A 20,626-nucleotide genomic window follows, 5' to 3' on the forward strand; every position below is an offset into this window, starting at 1 on the left:
GTAGGGCAGATTCTAAGAGTTGATCTGGGAACCTCAAAGGTTTTCACTCTGTTGCAAAGATTCCATGCCAAAGGCACAAGGGTCTATGATATACATCGTCCCTAGTCTACTCCAAGGGAAAATAAGGAAAAAGAAGAGGATTTTAGGGCTTCACTGAACAACACAGTTTACTTTTCCTCCACCCATGTTTCCCTTTAGTTTTCCAGTGGTCTCCATTGCCATGAAATATCCTCCCGGATACTAGGGGCGAGACATTCATTTCTAACTCTTGGAATCACAGAAAGTGAGTGCTGGAGGGTCTCCGGAATACAGGCCACAGAGAGGAAGTAACATGGAGCAGCACTGTATGATCTCCATATGAGGGCAGGGACAGGTAGCCCCTTGACTGAGATCAAAGTGCCTATTTGGTAGTAAACAAGTCCCGGGGAATCCAGGGGACTTGGGAACTTCACTTGCTGCTCCAGTGCAATGGTTTCAATGTTGGTTCCCTCTGGAACTCATGCTGAAACTTAATCCTCAATGAAACAGTATGGGGGGGTGGTGATCTTTAAGAAATGACTGGGTCATAAGGCGTCTGTCCTCATGACTGGATTAATCCATTCACCGGTTATGGATGAACAGATTAATGGGTTATCACAGGAGTAGAACAGCTACCCTGAGAGTGAGTCTGTCATAGAAGCCACTTTGGTTTTCTTTTGTGTGCCCCTCATCCTGTGACGCCTTCTGCTGTGCTATGATGCCGCGGGAGGCCCCTCACCAACAGCCCACCCCATGAGGTCACCTGATCCCGGACTTCCCAGCCTCCAGGACTGTGAGAAATAAACTTCTTTTCTTTATATCACCCAGTCTCAGATACTCTATTACAGCAACAGAAAATGAACTAAGACATCCAACAGCAGCTCTCCTATCTGGATGTGCACACGCAATTGCACATCATGATCCCTGTTTTCCTAGTAATCTATTAAATAATCACACCAATGAGCCATGCTCCACTTTCACTTCCATCCCACCTTTCAATCCCTCTGCTTCCTTTTTATAGTCTCTGACTCCTGGCCATACCCCAGTGTCCCACTGAGAGAACAAGTTGTGAAAGTTACAAGGCTTCATGAGACCCTGAGATCGGAACTCCCTGGAGTTGCAGACAAGCCAGGGCGCTTCTGATGTATCAGATCACCAGCCTCACACCCAGTGCTGTGACTTGGCCACAGGGAAGCGGAGGCCCTGTCCTCTCACTGAGGGAGTTTATTTGGAATGAGTCAATGAGGTGCTTCGCCAGGAGCATCACGTGTTCTGTGCTCTGAGGGCAGTAAGAGAGTGATCAGGGGAGCAAGCACTGGAGAGCAGTAACTGGACCCCCACGCTGCACCTGCAAGATGATCTAATGCACCATTTAGGGAGTCACTGGGTAAAAGAGAAGCTTTTAGGGAGCCATTGGGTAAAAGAGAAGCTTCGGAATAGTGTCCAAGCTCCTTTCAGCAGGGCCCACTCCCAACCTTGATCTCTGCACAGCCTACCCCACTGCCACCTTGCAGGTGAGACACCAAGCCCATGTCCTCCTCTGCCTCCTCCTGCGGGATGCACAGAAGCAACTGTCTGATTGGGAAGGCAGCCAGCCTGGGACCCTCTGGGAAATAGATTATGGTCACGTGGACAGTCCCCCAGAATCATGAACACTGAACCTTCTTCAGCTTTGTACCTCAACGTCCCACACACTCCCACCGTGACACAGGAGAGAGGCTACTGCGTTAGCTCAAGGTGCTAGTCACAGCCCAACATTTGTAACTCCCAGAAGGAGCCAGCGCTCCACCAAGAACGACAGAAGTGGGCCACATGGGTTATTGCTCAAGGTCTATGCTGAGAGCACTATGAATCACTAAGACATCTGGCTCGAGAACTTTAATCAGCTGCTCTACCTAAAATGCAATATTCTGTTTTTCTCCCAAACTGGGTGGTCACCTGGGTGTAGGGGAGGAAAGCAAGGAAGGCTTGCCCTTGTCCATGTGTCTGTTCTGTCTCTGGCACGGCAGGCTGCTGAGTTACTGGACTGTGTCCTTCAATCACTCCACTTTGCTTTCTGTCCCTTCACCAGCCCAGAGCAGAGCCCCGCAGAAGGGACTGCTGAGGCCAGGCAGAGCGGTGATCAAGTTCCACCTTCCAGGAAGAGACAGCACACCCGGTGCCCCGTGGTGGCTGCGCATGACAGCCTGGCTGCAGACTACTGTGTGCTTCCATCTGTCACCTTCCAATGCAATGTGACAGCAGCCCTCCGGTGATCCATCTGCTTCCCTGGAGCTCCATCCCGACTCCCCCACCCCATTCTGTCATTGCCTAACTGGGCAAATCCAAGATTAGGCAGTCTCAGCTGCAGCCCCCAGAAGGAAAGCTAAGAGCCTCACACCAAGCTGCTAAAAAACAGACATGTTGAGATTGAGTGGTGAGAGGCGGGGAGCTAGTGATGGCCCACAGTCCCTGCAAGGCAATATAGAGTGCTAAGATTGGAAAAGGGGTAGGAGGAAACAAGGACATTTTCTTTTACTTAAAATAAAAGCATTTGCAAAGAGGTAGCTCTCAGAATATGCCTTTCGGTGTCCTCTAGGATCTCAGCAGAGGCCTAGAACCAGAGGGCTCATAAAGTCCAAGTATTTAGAGAGATTACAGTGTCATTCAACCCCAAAAGCAATTGTTGAGGGTCAGCTCTATGCAAAAGTGTGCAGAGTTGCTTGGAGGAAATAGAGATAAACCATGCGGGGTACCCATTCCCTGCCAATCCCACAGCAGCCTCTATGCAGTGAGCTCTCTGAGCCTGATGTGGTCAACGCCAAGGTGGGCATCAGGTAGACCAGTTTCCCTCTTAGTAAGCACAACATCCAGCACTTACCCACACACAATCACATTCTTCCAGTCACACTTTGCACACACTTTTGCACAAATATAACGCAAAAGGGAATTGTTTTAAAATACAGTTCCTTCATTCAGCTAATATTTACCAAGTGCCTTCTGACCTCTGAGCACTCTCAACAGCGAAGCAGATGCCAGGCCCTCTACGCTGAGCTCAGAGCCCACATGTAGCGGGTAAAGCCCTACATGCAGGACAGACGGATACAGGATTCAACAGAGGCAAGCACGTGGGACAGAGAAGGGGTTTCTCAACGAGAAGGGCTCTCACGAAGAGCTTCCTGCAGACACTGGGCCAAGGGGAGGGGACAGCCAGTGAGAAACCATGCCACCAAAGGGCTGTCCAGGGCCACCACTTATTCCTCACATTCCAGCTGGAGTGTGCTGGGGGCCTAAGAGTAAATGAGGCTGCAGCCAGGCCAGGAGCTTCCTCACACGTTCAGGAAGAGTCCAGACTTTGCTCCTGATGCCCTGAGAACTACTGATGGAGTTTTCAACAGAGAGCATTTTAATATGCTTGTCATTTTAACATGATTTTCTACAGTCTGAGACAAGGAAAGCAGTCAGAACTTTGCTGCAGGTAAGTAATAATTTGCAAGTGCCCTGCATATTTTTTGTAGCATATGTATGTGCTGAAAGCTTATCAGATAATGTATGAGGGAGTGGACTATAAACCACCAAGCCTCCCAGAAGCATGCAGAGCTGTTCTCACATTGAAGCTGAGCAGCGTCCCGGGATGCCACTAGATTAGAACAGGGTATCCCGACACCAGACCTGAGATTAACAGTAAGCCAAGCAAACAAAAATCTCGGTCTAAGATCCAAGAGACCCAGATTCAAGACCCAACTGCAAATTACATTCATGAGACCTTGGACCATTCCATGGTGCCATAAAGCTGCAGTATCATCATCTGTGATTTGGGTTGGTGAGAACTGCCCTGCTACTCAAAGGGCTGTCATGGGGATCTATGCAACAACCTACAGAAATGACATCCAAAAAGATGTGTGGTGTACAGATGAGATTAGGGAGCTGAAAGCTGCTTCTTCTGGAGGCACCTCTGACTCTCTTGTTTGGCTATTTCACAACCATTTCAGGTACACGCCATGGGTACAGACGAAGGTGACTAGCCTCAGGAAGTTTACAGGAAAGTAAGTGGCTATAACTGTGCACCTTATCCCCCACCCCCCGAAAAAAAAACAGAAACAAGAAAAGAATTTGCTAGTCGGCAGCCAGGACTCCTGGGTGTCTGACACAATCCTCTATGAATCAGACAACTCCCTTAACATGTAATCTGGGCTATTTTAGAACCCCCAATAAGCTTTAAATGGGTTAGGAGGGATCACCTTATTTTTAAAGGTCCCAGAGGGCTTGAAGCCATGTTATAATATTTTTATAGCCTCTTTCAGAGTCAGGAGCTGTACGGATTTTGTACTCACTCTGAATTTAACTAGTACTTAAGTGTGCTGATTATAGCTGCAAACACACTTCTTGTTCCAGTGTGGTTGGAGAGGTGGACAGGGAAGAAGCTTTGGAAATTTACAGCACAGAAATAGCATGTGGTCTGTCTGCTTGAAAAGAATCAACCCCTCTGTGACAACATCTAGAAGACCAGTAAAGGGCCTGTAGCAAACAAAAGACAGCCATTAAAATGGGGCTTCTTGTCACCAAATCCCTGTTTTGGGACACTGGACAGGCTTTTCCAGTCCAGGAGACACCAACAAAGCCAGGAGCAGGCACAGTGCTAGGGTGCAACAGACAGGGCAAGTCTGGCTGGAAAATCGGGGGTCATCCAAGGAAAACATCTAGACACAGTGATGATTGTAAAGGAAATAATTAAGAAAGAAAATGCACCAGACACTTCCTAATTGGCTTTGCTTGAAGGAGCAACTCTATTTGGTTGTGGAAATGAGCTGTGGATGGCAGGAGGGCCTGGAATGGGCTGAGAAGAATTGACTTGGTCTAGCCACTGGCCAGCCCTGGAACCCCCGTGGGTCTCCGATCCCTCCTCTGTAATATGAAGGCCTTAAATGTAAAGGATGTTCTTGTGGGTTTCATAGAGGGGAACCACAGAGGGGAAGCCTTAGTTGATGGGGGTCACAGGTACGCTAAACTTATTCCCATCTGAGCCTGAGCCGAGTTTTATTATTTATTTTTCAGACATTAGGCTTCCATAAGACTTCCTCTGGAAAATGGATTACCACAAAACTACTCCCCAAATTTTGAAAATTCTGTACTGCATGATCCCTATGATTTCCTTTAAGTGTTCATATTTGCACACAACAATGTTGCCTTACGGTAAAACAATCAAAAGAAAAAACGTTTCTTATCTTACCCTAACAAGCCATGTCATTGTTCTACAGACACCCTAATAAACATGTTTGATAATGAAATCCTGATTTGTCTCCAAATTTCAAGTCACACAGAAAAAAATAGGTCAAAGAGGTGTCTGTTTTTAAAATAACACCATCTTTTTAAAAACGGTAGCGTGTGGGTCACCTTATAAATGTTGATATATGTTTACTACAGAAAATAAGGTTTAAAAAAATTATAGAATGAAAATAATCTAGAATATCAACTTGACGACAGCTAAGTTTACCAGTGCCGCGTTCTTTCCACATTTGCAAAGTGTGTCACATGGCCCTGGACTTACACGCACGTAAGATCTCAGTCCTTTGTCTAGTTCACATGAATCATAAAATACTTTTCCTACACTGAAAATCTCTTGTGCCTACTTAATTGAAAATCTACATAAGTGTCATGAAAAACCTATCAGTGAAGAGCTCCCATCTTTGATGCTCCATCCAAATGATGAAACAGGTTTTGAGCCAAGGGGCCACCCATGTCTTCAGTAGCAACAAAAATCAATAATTGCAGACATCCACTTCCCTCATCGTGATGAATTAGATTCTATCAAGACCCTTCCCACCAGAAAATAACTAAAGCCCAGTCAAAACAGATTGAACTAAAAAACGAATAAGCGTCGTAGCTTATAAACCTGTAAGTGGACTACAGAATTCTAAGGCTCTTAGGGTTTTTAGAAACTGAGAATTTAAGGCTTTCTTTTTTTTTACTTTCTGTGCACACAGAAAAATATCAGTGCTGTCTACTAAGAGAAACAGAATGTATAACTTCCAAATTATAAAATAAAAAAGAATAATATAAAGAAACAAATATGCATTTAAAAAACAGAAAACAGCATAAAAGCATTTGAAGAAAAAAATCCAAATATATTAAAGTCATAAAAAATAAATGGATTAAGCTTGATAGCCAAGAAATGGTAAAATTAAATTTTAAAAACAGATAAATATACCTAAAAGTATAAGAAATTGGATAAATTAGAAGTCAAAGGATGGAGAAAAGTGATCAAGAAAAATGCCAACCAAAAGAAAGCTATCAGACAAAACAGGCTTTAAAGAATAAAGCCTAACTAGAGAAAAAGAAGGTAATACATTATAAAGGGCTTAATTCATTAAGAATCCATAAATTTTAAGTTTGTATACAACAAATAACTTCAAAATATATAAAGCAAAAATGATACTTACTGAGAAAAATGCCAAGTACACCAACGCACTGAGAAAACTCATTATATATGACTTTAAAATGGCAAACATGCAAAACTAGTAAAAATGTAGAAAATATGAAAAGTACTGCAAACAATCTTGATGTAATAGACTGTAAAACCCAGAACCAATAAACTGGGAATTCACAGTTTTCTCAAAAAGACATAGAACATTCACAAAAGCTGACATTACACTGGGACATAAAGAACAACTCAGCAGACCATGTGTTCTGACCTCAATGCAATTAAGATAGATATTGATAATAAAAAGATCCCCCACGTTGGAAAATTTTGAAAGACTTATCAGTAACTCATGGGTTATAGAAAAATATGTAATTTTAAAAATATGTAGAACTAAACATTAATGAGAATATTATTTAAGAAAACTTATGAGATGCCATTAAAGCAGTACTGAGAAGAAAATTTTTTTTGAGACGCAGTTTTGCTCTTGTTTCCCAGGCTGCAGTGCAGTGGCATGATCTTGGCTCACTGCAACCTCCACCTCCTGGGTTCAAGCAATTCTCCTGCCCCAGCCTCCCGAGTAGCTGGGATTACAGGCGCCCGCCACCATGCCGCACTAATTTTTGTATTTTTTTAAAAGACACGGGGTTTCACCATGTTGGCCAGGCTAGTCTCAAGCTCCTGACCTCAGGTGATCCACCGGCTTCAGCCTCCCAAAGTGCTGGGATTACAGGTGTGAGCCACTGCATCCAGCCCTGAAAAGAAAATTCATAATCTTATATGCTTATATTTTAAAAAGAGGGCTAAAAATTATTGAGCTGTTTTTAGCTGAAAAAGTCAGAAAAGCAACTATAGCCCAAAATCAAAGAGAGCAAAAGAAGACCTGTAACAAACAAAAACAAATATAAATAAAACGCAAAGTAAAGTTACAATACAGAGGGTCAACAAAGTCAAGAGTGTTTTTCTTTGAAAATCATAATAAATGCACAATCTGGCAGGTTGGTTGAGGAAGAAAAAAGAACAATTGTATTGTAATAAATAATATAAGAGATTTAAAAATCTGTGAATAATTTTATGCGAATTAAATTGAAAAGCAGGGAATTATGAACACATGACTAAAAGAATACAACTTAACCTGGGTACCATAGTAAGACTCCAGCTCTAAAACATATATATGTGTGTGTATATGTATATATAAAATAGAAATATACATCTGGATTCTATTTGCTCATTTTTAAATTTTTTCTTAAGTTATATATATAAATATATGTTAACATACTTTTTTATATATAACATATATATATACATAAAGCTTAACAAAACTGACTCAAGAAGAAATGAGTGCAAATAATTTTACAAACTTTGAAAAAAATTGATTAGAAATCTTCCTACAATGAAATCACTAGGTCTCGTTTTCAGTTGAGTACTACCAAAATTTCAAGAGCAGATAATATAAATTGTACACAAAATCTTCTGGTAAATTGGGAAAAACAGGAAAAAAAAACCCTCCCTCTTCAATCAGACAAAAGCAGTTAAGGAAAGAAAAAATATAGGCCAAACTCTCTCATGAGTAAAGAAGCAAAAATTTAAAACAAAATATGGGCAAACAGAATCCAGATGTGTGTCAGATGTGTATTTAAACAAGCTAGATTTATCTTAGAAGTATAAGAGAATTTAACATTGGCATATACTGTAAGTGTAATAGAACATAAAAAAACAGTGAGAACCATACGGTCCTCTTAATAGATGCAGAACAGGCCTTTGATAAAATTCAACATGTATTTATGATTAAAAACATAAAATCAAAGTCGACAAATCAGAAACACAAGGTAATTTCCTTAACCTAATGACATTTAGAAAAATATGGCGGCAAACGTATTCTTAATTAAATTAGAACATTCCCTACAAAACTCAGGCTGGAGGAAAGGATGTCTGCTATTACTTCAATTCAATATTGTACCTTGGGCTCTAATGCAAAAAAGAAAGCAATAACAAGAAAGAGAAACTATAAGAATTGAAAATGAATAAACAGTAATTTCATTATTTAAAAATACAGTATATGTACAAGAATCTATAGACAAAATATTAAGAATACCAAAGGTTTGGTAAAGTGACTAGATGCAAGATCAATATTAAAAAGGTAATTACATTTACACACTCCAGCAAAGATTCCATTTCCAAGGGTATAAAAGAAACTAAGGTACTAGGAGCACATTCAACAAAAGATAAGTAAGGTGTATCTAGAGAAAAGTAGAAAACATAGAAATTTAAGACATAAATACATGGATAGTGATACGATGTTCATGGATGAGAAAAGTCAATATCCCAGAATATGCCAATTCTTTCTAAACTGACCTACAGAGTTAATGCAATCCAAGCAACTTCCCAACAAGGGTTTGCTGCTGTTGTTAATGGTGCTATTAGTTCATAAACTAACTCTAAAATCTCTATAGAGGGCAGAGGACCAGGTATAGCCAAACACCACTGAATAAGAGGGAAAAGGTTGGAAGCCAAGTGCCAAAACTTACTAGAGAGCTGGAGTCATTAAGAGCAGGCTGCATTGACACAGAGGTGGGCAACCTAACCAAGTTAATAAAGGAGACAGAGAAAAAAAAAAAAACATGAATACATGGAAACATGACACGTAACAGAGTGTGCATTTCAGATAGAGACAAAGGGCCATTCAATAAATGTTACTACGTATTATTTTTCCTTATGAATAAAAATCATATTGGATTCCTCCATCACACACAGAAGTTAATTCTAAATACTTTTAAAACTATTAAATATAAGAGAGTGACTTATGACCTCAGAATACAGAAGAATATATTAAATATAAGGCCCTAACTATAAATGGGCAAGGCTGATATAGTCAGCATGTTAAAATCAAGAACTTCTAGTCATTAAAAAGATAACTTACAGAAAGTGAAAATGGATGGCACAAACTGGGAGGTAATATTTTTAACACTTGAAACAAACAACAGTCTTCAGAATATAGGAAAATGAGTTCAAATCAATAAGAAAAATACAATCCAATAAAAAAAACTAGACCAAAAATACAAGCAGTCATTTTACAGTGGACAAAACAGATGGTGATTAAACATGGGGAAAGTAGCTCAATATTACTGATACCTTAAATTCATCTTACCATTAATGTGGCAAAAATTAAGACACCTAATAATGCCAAGTGTTGGGATAAGAAAGGCATAAATTTTAAAGGAAACTCTTATTCACTGCTGATGGCAACGTGAATTAGTATGATCACACTTCAGAAATCATTACAACATTTTCTTGCAAACTTAATCATTAATTAGCTTTTATTTTTCAGGCCCAGCTGTGCTCTTCCTTGGTATATAATCAAGAAAAAAATTGCACTTATGGACCAGGTATTTAGGAACCAAGAATACTAACAGCAGACTGTTTTGTGACAGTAAAGATTGAAAATAACCCAAACATCCAATGGCAGGAGAATGCATGAAGAAATCGATGCCAACATTATCAAATATTACACAACATGAAATGAATAAATGCAGTTACACAAAACAACATGGTTAAATCTTAGAGAACACTGAGTGAGCAAGTCTACCTATAACACAATATCATTGTTAATGAGTAAAAGGATATAAGGTTTAGCAATAATGCTTAAAATAGCAAGGAAAGATTAGTAGGTAGCTCAGGGGAAAGGTGGAATGCCAGGGCAGCAATATATGGGAGCACCATTCACATCAACGATGCTCTCGTTTGAAAGGCAGGTTCACGGATATTTGCTAATTATGCTTCAAAACTGACATAATGCAGTTTTTCATGTGTCAAATTCTACTGAATACAGCTCTTTAAACGCACTGCTTAAAACAGTAATATGGAAGAATCCTGTTCTGACTAAAAAGCGGGTATCTTTTTATGCCTCCTAAATTTTCTAGAGGGGTAAATAAAAAAATAATAATAATAATGGTGATGATGATAGTGGTTTTCTCTGGGAAAGAAGGTACAGAATTTAAATTTTTACTTAATACACTCTCTGTAGTTCAATAATTTTACTGTGAATGTATATTTATTTTTAAAATAAATTATCCATAATTACTTAAGTAATTCCTTAGAGAACTTTTAGAACTCAAATACAAAAGTTAAGATTAAGAGCAAAGACAGATCCTGAATGAATTCCAAAAATCCAATGTTGATTTGTCAATGAATTGAAAGAACACACAAATAGCCTGGCTGAGTGCAGGTCTCTGAAATGGAAGTTCTGGGTGACGTCCACACCCTCCTCACTCCATGGTCTCTTCGACCAGAGACTCAGCTTGGTGCTAAAGAGGCCTAGACTGCCTCCAGGGCCAGCTCTCAAAGTCTGTGGATTACATGATCCTTTTAATACAGAGGATGTCCTTTAATTCCTGTCCTATGTAAGAACCTTCCTCAGATGATGCACTTTCAATTTATTCTCTATTCTACCAGAAGTTTCTTGATTTCCTTAAAAAAAAAAAAAAAAGAAGGAAAGGAAGGGGAGGGGAGGGGAGGGGAGGGGAGGGGAGGGGAGGGGAGGGGAGGGGAGGGGAGGGGAGGGAACTGTGAAATGCCTTCCCCAGGCTAACCCCTTCTTCAAAGATTCTGAAATGTGATTTTTTTCCCCATCCTGGAAACATTTATATACAAACCTCCTGTTTGTAGTTAATCCTCACATTCAGTTGACTTACTCACATAGTGAAGAAATGTTTAACAGCAGGCTCTTCATTCTGATTCTTCAAAACCTCAAATTGCATTTGACTTTTTCTTTCTGGGAAGTGTTGGTGATAATATTACACTCTCTGGGGCTGACTTTAGCCTGCACCAAAGTTTTCAACTTGAATTGGGCAAAGAGGACCCAAAAGAGAAATCAAAAGCACCACGTGGTCACCTCGCATGGCCTACGCTTTCAGGGATGGATAGGCACTCCAGAGCCCACTGGTGCCTCTCCTCTGCCCCCAGTGACCTCGTCCACCAATGGACTTCACAGTCATGTTCCTAGTCTCTGCAAAATAATTCATCTGATTTCAATATGTGCTTCCTCCCACAGCTGGACACCATTATTTCTGGTACTCAAGATCTCTTCTGAAGCACGTAAAACACCAGCTGATAGCCCTTAAAATGGCTCCTCCAAAACACCAATGTCCAGAAATGATCCACTCCACTCCCACCACGCCCACACCCATCTGGATCCTGGAGGGTCTTGCAATCCTAAATCACTTCCATTTGGAATCAAGATATTTTCCAAGATGTTCTAATCTTCCCTGCTTTCCTGGTGCTAAGAGTCACCTCCTAAGAGTCCCTCCTAAATTTTTATCAGGCAGAAAGGTAATGTGAGATTTGGAAATGGGGCATCCTGGGCTTGTTTCAACTCCATCAGTGGCCCATTGCCTCATCTTGAGCAAGCCTTGTTCAGTCTCAGTTTTCTCAGCTGGATGATGGGAAGCACCACAGCTCACAGGGGCATTGTTTAAGCCGGCAAAATAACCATGCAAATGGAAATTCATTTATAAACATGAAAGTGATAAACAAATGATAGCTGTCAGCAGCAACCATGAGGTATTTCATGTGTCCCTAGACCTCTAGGCAGGATCCAAACTTGTGTGGCTCCAGGAGCTTGAGAATAAAAATCAACCTCCTCTAAGGCTGTCTCTTCTCTCTGTGCTGTGACAGAAGACATCCCTCAGCCAGATCTGGATCTCCCAAATTCCTGCAGCCCTGCAGCACCATCAGAGTATTCTCCTCTGAGAGAATAAAACATGTAGACCATCTTCACACCCAGTCTTCCTTGCAGCTGGGAGCAACAGAGCTTGCTGGTATCTTGTTTGTATATGCTGAGTTTCCACCTTGTAGCATGGCTCCACCAGTTACACACACTGACCTCCTTCCCTCTTCCCTCGGGACCTAGATTGGGCTGCAGGTGGTCATTCTGTGTGCTTTTAGTTCTTAGCCCGTAGCTAACATGTGAGTGGCTAACATCTGAATGTTGATCACACGTTACGAACAGTTTCCCCATCTTTCAATACATCTGATCCTTAGAGAGAGCATCTGCCATTCGCATTGTATAATGAACAAATCCAAGAGGGAAGTGGCTTCTCCAGATCACGTGGGCAAGATAGGGCAGAGCCAGGCCTCACCGACTCTCGAGCTCCACCTCTTCCCACAGACCCTCTCACTGGCACTGTGTGGCCTGCAGCAGAGGCTGTCCCTTTTTTTGGCTTAAATATGGCCTAAAATAATTTTTAAAAACTACTCAGGCCCTTTGCACGCCCCCAGTTGCCATCAAAAAAATTCAATAGAAGTACAAATCACTGAAAATGATGTAACTTCTGGCATATTGCCTTTTAAAAAATAAGTCAATGCCAGTTGAAAAAGATTTAATTTTTGGCCTATCACTAAATTTTATATATGTAGAAACTTTCTTCTCGGGCACAAATTTTATAGCATTCCTTTATCTCTCTGAACCTATATTACCATTGTTATTCTCCTGACATAATTTTTACTTCATGTAATGTAATATAGGATTCTTTGTCTATATTTTATCAGTGAAAGTATTTTACTGATTTTAAAAATTAAGAAAAGTATTAATTTTTGAAATAGCTTGTTACCATAAGGTTCCAACTATTAAAAGTTACTGCAATTGTAATGATTATATAATTAATAAAAACAAGATAAATATAAAATTAATGTACATTTCTTAAATCTAAAAAATAAACTATTGAAAACAGAAGAATTTGGATTTTTTCTCTTTAAGTTTGTATATCTATGGATAAATATTACTTATATGTATAATAAGACTCAATTCAAGATCAATTTTGTTCCAACTTTTCACTTTTATGGCTATAATAACTTCAATACTTTGTTCACATACATACACAGATGGACTAGAAGATACATTGTAAAAATGAAACTCAAGTCTTGAACTTCTATATATATGCCAAAATCACATAGTAATAAAAGAAAAAACTAACTCTGAGTGATCAGCTGACAACTTAATCAGCAGATCTTCCCACAAAAGTAAACCTTTGGGAACCACCAGATATGTAAATAATGTACAACCAAGACATTAGTCATTCAAGTCCAGTTTCTGGGAAACACATCAAGAGACTATACTAAGACTTTATAAATAATTGTACTCATTACTTTTTCACTCAGAGTCACCTTGTTTAAGTCAATATACTCAGAACGAGCTTGAAAAAAATCTTAATACTTGATTTTATTATTAAAAATGCTTCAATTACATGTTTGTCAATATTATTTGTATATTTAGCTGATTCTAATAACCTAAGAGACAAAGGAGGTTCTCACTGTCAAATCGGTCAGCCCTATGTTCTACCAGAAGAGGTTTCACCTTATTTTTAAATTCAAAGGAATGTTTTTACGTTGACTATATATTTATGTACATACAATTATAGTTATTATACTTATTTATATCATATATATTAGAGAGAGAAAGAAAAAAGGAAAAATAATTTTTAAAGCACTGAGATAAATTATGAAACACAACTCATAAAACAGATCATTAAAATCAGTAAGGTCAGGTTTAAATCAAGATTGAGGTGACTGAATTATGTTACCCATTTTATAACAAATTATAAAGGCAAGATACTAATGGTGTTCTCATTAATATTTAATAAAGCAGTGTTAAATTGAGCTAAAATTAGAAGTTATTGATGAAGCTGTAAGTCTGAGAGCAGGCATGATATTTCTTTAATGAATGTATATGCATGTGTCTATGAAGTTCTGTTGTTAGGCTTTTGGGAATAATCAAAAGAAACTGTATGTTTAAAATAAGGACAAAAATACATTTGTTTCTGTTAAGCCTCATGACCCAACATTTCCTACTAGGTCTTCTTCCCTTTATCCCAGAAGCATGATATCACCCAATCAACCATCCAGAACCCTTTTGTTTTGAACATCACTACCCTTGACACATCTGAATGGTTCTCCCTGCCCAGGAGACAGATTCTACCTCCTCCCGATGGCAAATCTTCAGACTCCAGGCTCCAAGGGGCTCCCCAGCCCTGCTGTTCCAGGGCCCAGGTTCTCCTCATCTCTTTCCTCACAGCAGGCTCAAAACTGCCTTGGTTGTGAGAATTCTTCTAACAGTCAGCATCCATTTCTCATTGTCTTAGTTTTACTCTGGCCTGTGCCCCAGTTTTGGGAACTGGAATCCACATCCTCAGCTTGTCAACATTACCCAAAAAAAAAAAAAGTCAACAAAAAAACCCACATTCTTACAAATATAAGTCAGCCTGTGTCTCCTCATTTATCCTGGGAGCCTCAAGCACGGGACCTTGCACATCATGGATGCTCATTAAATGCTGACTTGATCTTTCTAGAGAAATCTATACCGCCCTAGAAAACAGGCACTTGCTGTTCTCTTGCCAGTAGTTGACCGTCTCCCTCCAATTTGGCATGTATAAACACCAGGAAGGCTCAGAGAAGACTGACCCAGCAACAGACTGACTTAACATCATAGCCTAGAGCGCAGAATATGGAGGAAAATGGCCCAAAGTCTGAAAAACAGAAGTAAACAAACCCCAGAAAACTGTAACTGAGCTAAATGTGGAAACGGTGGTTATGATTGATTGTAACAATACCATCAGCTGCTGCATCTCAGAAGAGCATCTCTGTTTCCATTTCTGAAAATACTGCTCATTTCTACACATTAGGAACTCTGAAACCAGGAGGAACTAGAGCAAGGTATCGATCTTTTCGCTTCTAGTTCATGCTTTAAAAATGACCTTTGCCCTAAAGGCCAGCTAGCCAAAAGCAGACCAGCAACGAGCCGACCACACAAAGCTGCAGTTTCCCAAACGTGGCCGGTCCAAAGGCTGAGTGATGGCCAAGGCCAAGTTTTTAACCAACGATTTCTTTTCTTTTTAAACTACTGATATTTCCTACTTGGGAAAAACAAAACAAAACAGAACAAAAACCTGTATTTCAAAATTAGCTACTTCAATCATAGAAGGCTGGATTGAGGCTGGTTTATAGTCCATGAAAACCACCTCTCTTTATAAATTCTAAACATTTAAAAAATCTTTGCTCGTGCTGGAATGTCATTTTCTAGTATTTTGGCCACTTCACCATGACTCTTTTGTGAATATGAAGCCATTTCACAGTTCTTGGAATTTGTTTGAGACAGATTCCCAAACATAGCGTCCTGGGAGGTGGGCGTGGCCAACAGAGAGAACACAAAATTCTACTTGGCCTCCTGATGTGTTTTCTCCAGGGTTCTTTAATGTCTCCCTCACACCTGAGGAGTCCCTATCTCAGAGCCAGCAAAAGCACTGCAGGGAAAGATGCAATAATCTTAATATGTTAAAGTTAAGATTAAAAAATAAACATACAATTAGAATGCACTTATCTTCCAAGGAATGGAAGAGAAAGCGGGAGGGGTAACTTCAAATGACAACTTTCACAGTGGCCACATCTGGGCCACAGTGCCCCAGCCAGGAAATGCAACAGTGACACCTTAGTAATGCCTTCCCAGTATCACCAAAGGGGTAAGTAGGCAATCGGGTAAGTGGAGGGGAAGATCTCTCCAGCAGCCCTTTTAAAGTACGGACCATGAAAACGTGAGACAGGATGACTGAGAAGCCGAGCCTTTGGGAGGAACACTGGAACTTGCGGCACCCACAGACACCCCACATTCCGGGTTCCTCACACCACCTCAGATCACTGCCTGTGCCACTGCAGGTCCTTTCTCCATCACCCCAGCCCCACAGTGCCCGGCCTCCTCCCGCATCTCCAATGGCTCCTCCTCTGCTCCTTCCTCCCTCAGACCCGCTGTCCTCTCTCCTCACTTCCCTGTCTCAGTGCCCTCTGAGATTAGGATCCTCTCTCCCTGGCACACAATACCAACTCCAGCCATTCTTTCACTGTGTCCCTCTCAGCTTGGCCAAAAGATCACTCAATCCTTGACCTCCTGCACACTTCAACTCCCCAGCAGGGCTGTCTAGAGAAGCATGCAGTCACCCAGAGTGGCTCTTTCAGTCTGGAGCCAAAGCTTCGAGTGGGCTGTGAATGCTTCAGGTGACCGCTCTGCACCTCCATCTCTCTAGAGGACTTTCTGCTGCCTCCTGGTCTCTGCAAACTTCCAATCCCTCTCCATGTAGCATGCTCAGATGCTGGCTTTGACTCCCATTTCACAAAGAAAGGTCGGTAATCAGAAGAGAACTGCAGAGCCTCCTCCTCCGAGCGCCACCCACGCATGTATCTGTCATTTGGTCCAACCCCACTGGTAACTATCCATGTTCCTCCTAAAGCCAGTAACTCCACTTGTCCACAAACCCATCTCTCTCTCCTACTCAAGAAGTGTTTTCAGCAGCCCTCCATCCCACACAATCAATATTTCACTCTCTACTGAATCACTCCCATCAGCATCTAAACATGCTGATAATGCTTCCAACTGAAAAATAATTATCCTAAGCTTATTTACCCCACCAGATACCACCTCAAACTCTGCTCCCTTTTGCAGCAAAGCTCAACCGAGTTGTCTACAATCCCTGTCTCCACTTCCTCCCCTGCATTCTTCTCTCCAATCCAGTTTGTGTGGCCACAGCCACTGGACCACTGGTCCTGGCACTGACCCGAGCCTCCATTCTCAGTCCTCTCCATGCTCCTGGTTCCCCCGCTTCCTCCCTGGTTGTTCCCTCTTGTTCTCCTTTGCTGGCTTGTCCTCTTCTGCTCCTCATGAAGCTGGAATGCCCCAGGGCCCAGTCCTTACAACTCCTCTCTTCTTTCACTGGGGATCTCATCTGATCTTATTCCTTGAAATACCAAACAGAGGCCAAAGACTCCTATCACATCTCCGGCACATACCGCCCTCTTAAACGATCAGATCTGGATAGGACCACCCACTCGGCGTCTCCATGTGGGTGGCTTATAATCTTCTCACACTTAGCAAGTTCAAAACTGAACTTTGAATCTCTTTTTTAAATTGAGATGGAGTCTCGCTTTTGTCACCCAGGCTGGAGTGCAATGCCGCGAACTCAGCTCACTGCGACCTCCGCCTCCCAGGTTCAAGCAATTCTCCTGACTCAGCCTCCTGAATAGCTGGAATTACAGGCACCTGCCACAACTCTCAGCTGATTTTTATATTTTTAGTAGAGATGGGGTTTTGCCATGTTGGCCAGGCTGGTCTCAAACTCCTGACCTCAGGTGATCCACCCATCTCGGCCTCCCAAAGTGCTGGGATTACAGGCGTGAGCCACCGCACCTGGCCTCTGAATCCCTTTTTGCACCCAAACCTTCTCTGGCTGCAACCTACTCCATCTCCACTGGTGACAATTCCATCCAGTTACTCAAACTAAAGTGCCTGGAGTCATTACAGACTTTCCCCTTTTCCTCATATTCACAACCACTCTGGAAGGACATGGTAAGGGCTCTCTCTTCAAACTATCCAGATGTGGCCACTTTTCCCTGCTGCTGCTGCTGCTGCTGCTACTGCTATCTGCAGAGTGTGCCCCACTGTCTCTTGTCTGGATTACTAAAGTAGAATTCTCCAGTGACCTCTGAGATGGTCTCCTGGGTTTTACTCTTGTCCTCCGCCCTCTCCAACGTCCTCTGAGATGGTCTCCTGGATTTTACACCCTTGTCCTCCACTCTCTGCAACGTCCTCTGAGATGGTATCCTGGACTCTAGCCTTGTCCTCCGCCCTCTCTAATGTCCTCTGAGATGGTCTCCTGGATTCTAGCCTTGTCCTCCACTCTCTCCAATGTCCTCTGAGATGGTCTCCTGGACTGTAGCCTTGTCCTCTGCCATCTGCAATATCCTCCAAGATGGTCTCCTGGATTCTACCCTTTCCTCCACCTTCTACAGTTTATTCTCAACGTAGAGGCCAGAGTAAGCCATTTAAAATGAAATAGACCCTGCTTCTCTGCTTAAAACCCTACACTGATATCCCATCATGAACCTAGAATTCCCCCACAGCCTGCAATGGCAGGCACAGCCAGGTCCCACTATGTCCTGCCCAGTCCCAGCTCACAGCTCTGTGCTGAGTCCTTCCAGCCAGGCTGGCCTGGGTGCTCCTCCAGCTGTCTGTATGCTGCAGCCACCAGCCCTTCTGTCTACAGCACTTTTGCCCAGATGTTAAGTGGCTAGTTACTGCGCCTCCTTAAAGTGCATGTTCAATTTCACCTTTAGAGACCTCCCTGACCACTCCACTTAAAACTGCAACCTGCTCCGTCCTACTAGACATGGTCTACTTTTTCTTTTCTCTACAATATCTAGGCTTTGTTGCATAGCATATAATTTGCTTCCGGCTACTGTCAAATGAAAATTGTCTGTCTCTTCCTGTCTGTCCCTACCCCCATCCTCCACTTGTATTCCTCACAAACACAGAATCTCCGTGAGAGCAGGCACTGGTGCTGCCTCACTGAGTTCTGAGTTAGAGCTGTGCCTGGCACATGGAGGAGCTCAATCCACGTGTTCTCTAGTGAATCAGGGAGATCTAAAACAGGAGACTCCAAGGATTGTTATAAGCAGCAAATGAATAAACCTGGAAATCTTTCCAAAGTATAAACAACTATGATGGCATAAAATAATGTGTTGAACACTATCTTAAAATTCATTCCGGGGAAACCTACTAGAAAATTGCCTTTATGGTGTGGCTTAACAGGTATAGAAAAATCCACCCAGGCAGGCCTACTATCTTTTCCAACAATGGCCTGAGATTCCACTAAGAAGAGATCAATGAAGGTTGGCAAGCCTTCATTTTCCGAATTCAAAGTTACCTCTGAGAAGTCCAGAGGGGAAGAGAGGAAATGTCTTCAGGCCAGGTCCTGGTGTCCTGCTGTGCTTACGCACACTCAGATGTCTCTGCCCTCAGGTCAGGCACCCATAGGGAGAAGTGGGAGGTCTCCGGCACCAGGGCTCCCTGCAGAGCTGGGGGAGGCTGGGGACATGTCAGAGTCAGCAGGGTACTGGATGCCTAAGAAACAAGAGAAGAACACCGGCAGTTAGAGGAGCAGGGAGGAGAGGAGCAGGGTACAAAGCCTTTCTTTAAGCCCAGAGGAAAGGCTACTGACATTAGAAATCTTATCCAGTCAGACAGTTGTGAAGCATAATAGTAAACTGGAGAAAAAACTGAGGTTTACTATGTTAAAAAAAATCCACCAAGAAGTTAATGAATAAATCCATCAACACAGACAATTCTGAGATAACAAACTGTCCCTCGATCTTCATTCTGTCCCCTCCTTTTCAATCACAGCCATTCAGCTTTGCCCAGTGAGTCTCCTATAGAGAAAGGTGCAAGTCCACAGAAATGCTTGCTTCTCAGGGCAATCATGAGAAAAATAACTCAGAAGTATATAATAAAATAAAAATAAAATTAAAAGAGGATAAAAATAAACTAATGAAAAAGAAGCCAAAACGGAAGAACAGAAGAACACAAATAACATTACGATCCATGGAAAACAAATAGTACAATGGCAGACATAAATTCAGCGTTATTAGTAATTATGCTAAATGGTTTAAACACTCCATTCAAGGGCAGGAATTGATTGAATGAGTAACAACTATATGTTATTATAAGAAACATAATTTAGAATAGCACCAGAAAGAATACCTAGAAACAACTTTAACAAAAGATGTGTAAGATCTGTATATTAATAACTACCAAAACATCATTAAAAGAAATTAAAGAAGCCCTAAAAAAATAGACATCCCATGTTCGTGGATGGAAGACAATGTTGCTAAGATAGCAACACCTTCCAAACTAATATATTAACAGATTGATTAATTGGTGAATAGATTACATGTAATTGCTATTAAAATCACAGCTGCCTTTTTTCAATAAAAATTGACAAGCTGATCCTAAAATTCACACAGAAATCCAAGAGACTCTTAGTAGCTAAAAGAACCTAGAAAAGAAAAAAAACTTGGGGGAGTTACAATTCTTAATGTCAAAACTTACTATAAAGCTATATTAATCAAGATAGTGTAATAGTGACATAAGGACAGACATATGGATTAATGGATTAGAAGTGACATTCCAAAAGTAAGCATCTACATTTCTGGTTAATTGATTCTTGACAAGAGTATACATGACATTTCAATGGGTAAATGATAGTGGTTTTTTTTTTCAACAAATAGTGCTGAAAAACTGAATCTAAACACAGACCTTAAACCTTTCACAAAAATTAACAGCAAATGAATCATAGACCTAAATATAACAGCTAAATTTATAAAACTCTTACAAATAAA

General features: G+C 41.3%; 1 protein-coding gene across 8 annotated transcripts in view; it reads right to left on the minus strand.

Moving 5' to 3' along the window:
- The window catches only part of RNF144A (ring finger protein 144A), a 535,340-nt gene that overhangs the window by 492,772 nt on the left and 21,942 nt on the right, over positions 1-20,626 (minus strand). For all 8 annotated transcript variants that reach the window (XR_010130072.1, XR_008677175.2, XR_008677172.2 and 5 more), the window contains exon 2: positions 19,156-19,352. The gene's annotated coding sequence lies outside the window, so the exon portion shown is untranslated. The remainder of the gene's footprint in view (positions 1-19,155; positions 19,353-20,626) is intronic.

The sequence above is a fragment of the Gorilla gorilla genome, chromosome 12 (assembly GCF_029281585.2).
Source record: "Gorilla gorilla gorilla isolate KB3781 chromosome 12, NHGRI_mGorGor1-v2.1_pri, whole genome shotgun sequence".
In the NCBI taxonomy this organism is placed as follows: Eukaryota; Metazoa; Chordata; class Mammalia; order Primates; family Hominidae; genus Gorilla; species Gorilla gorilla.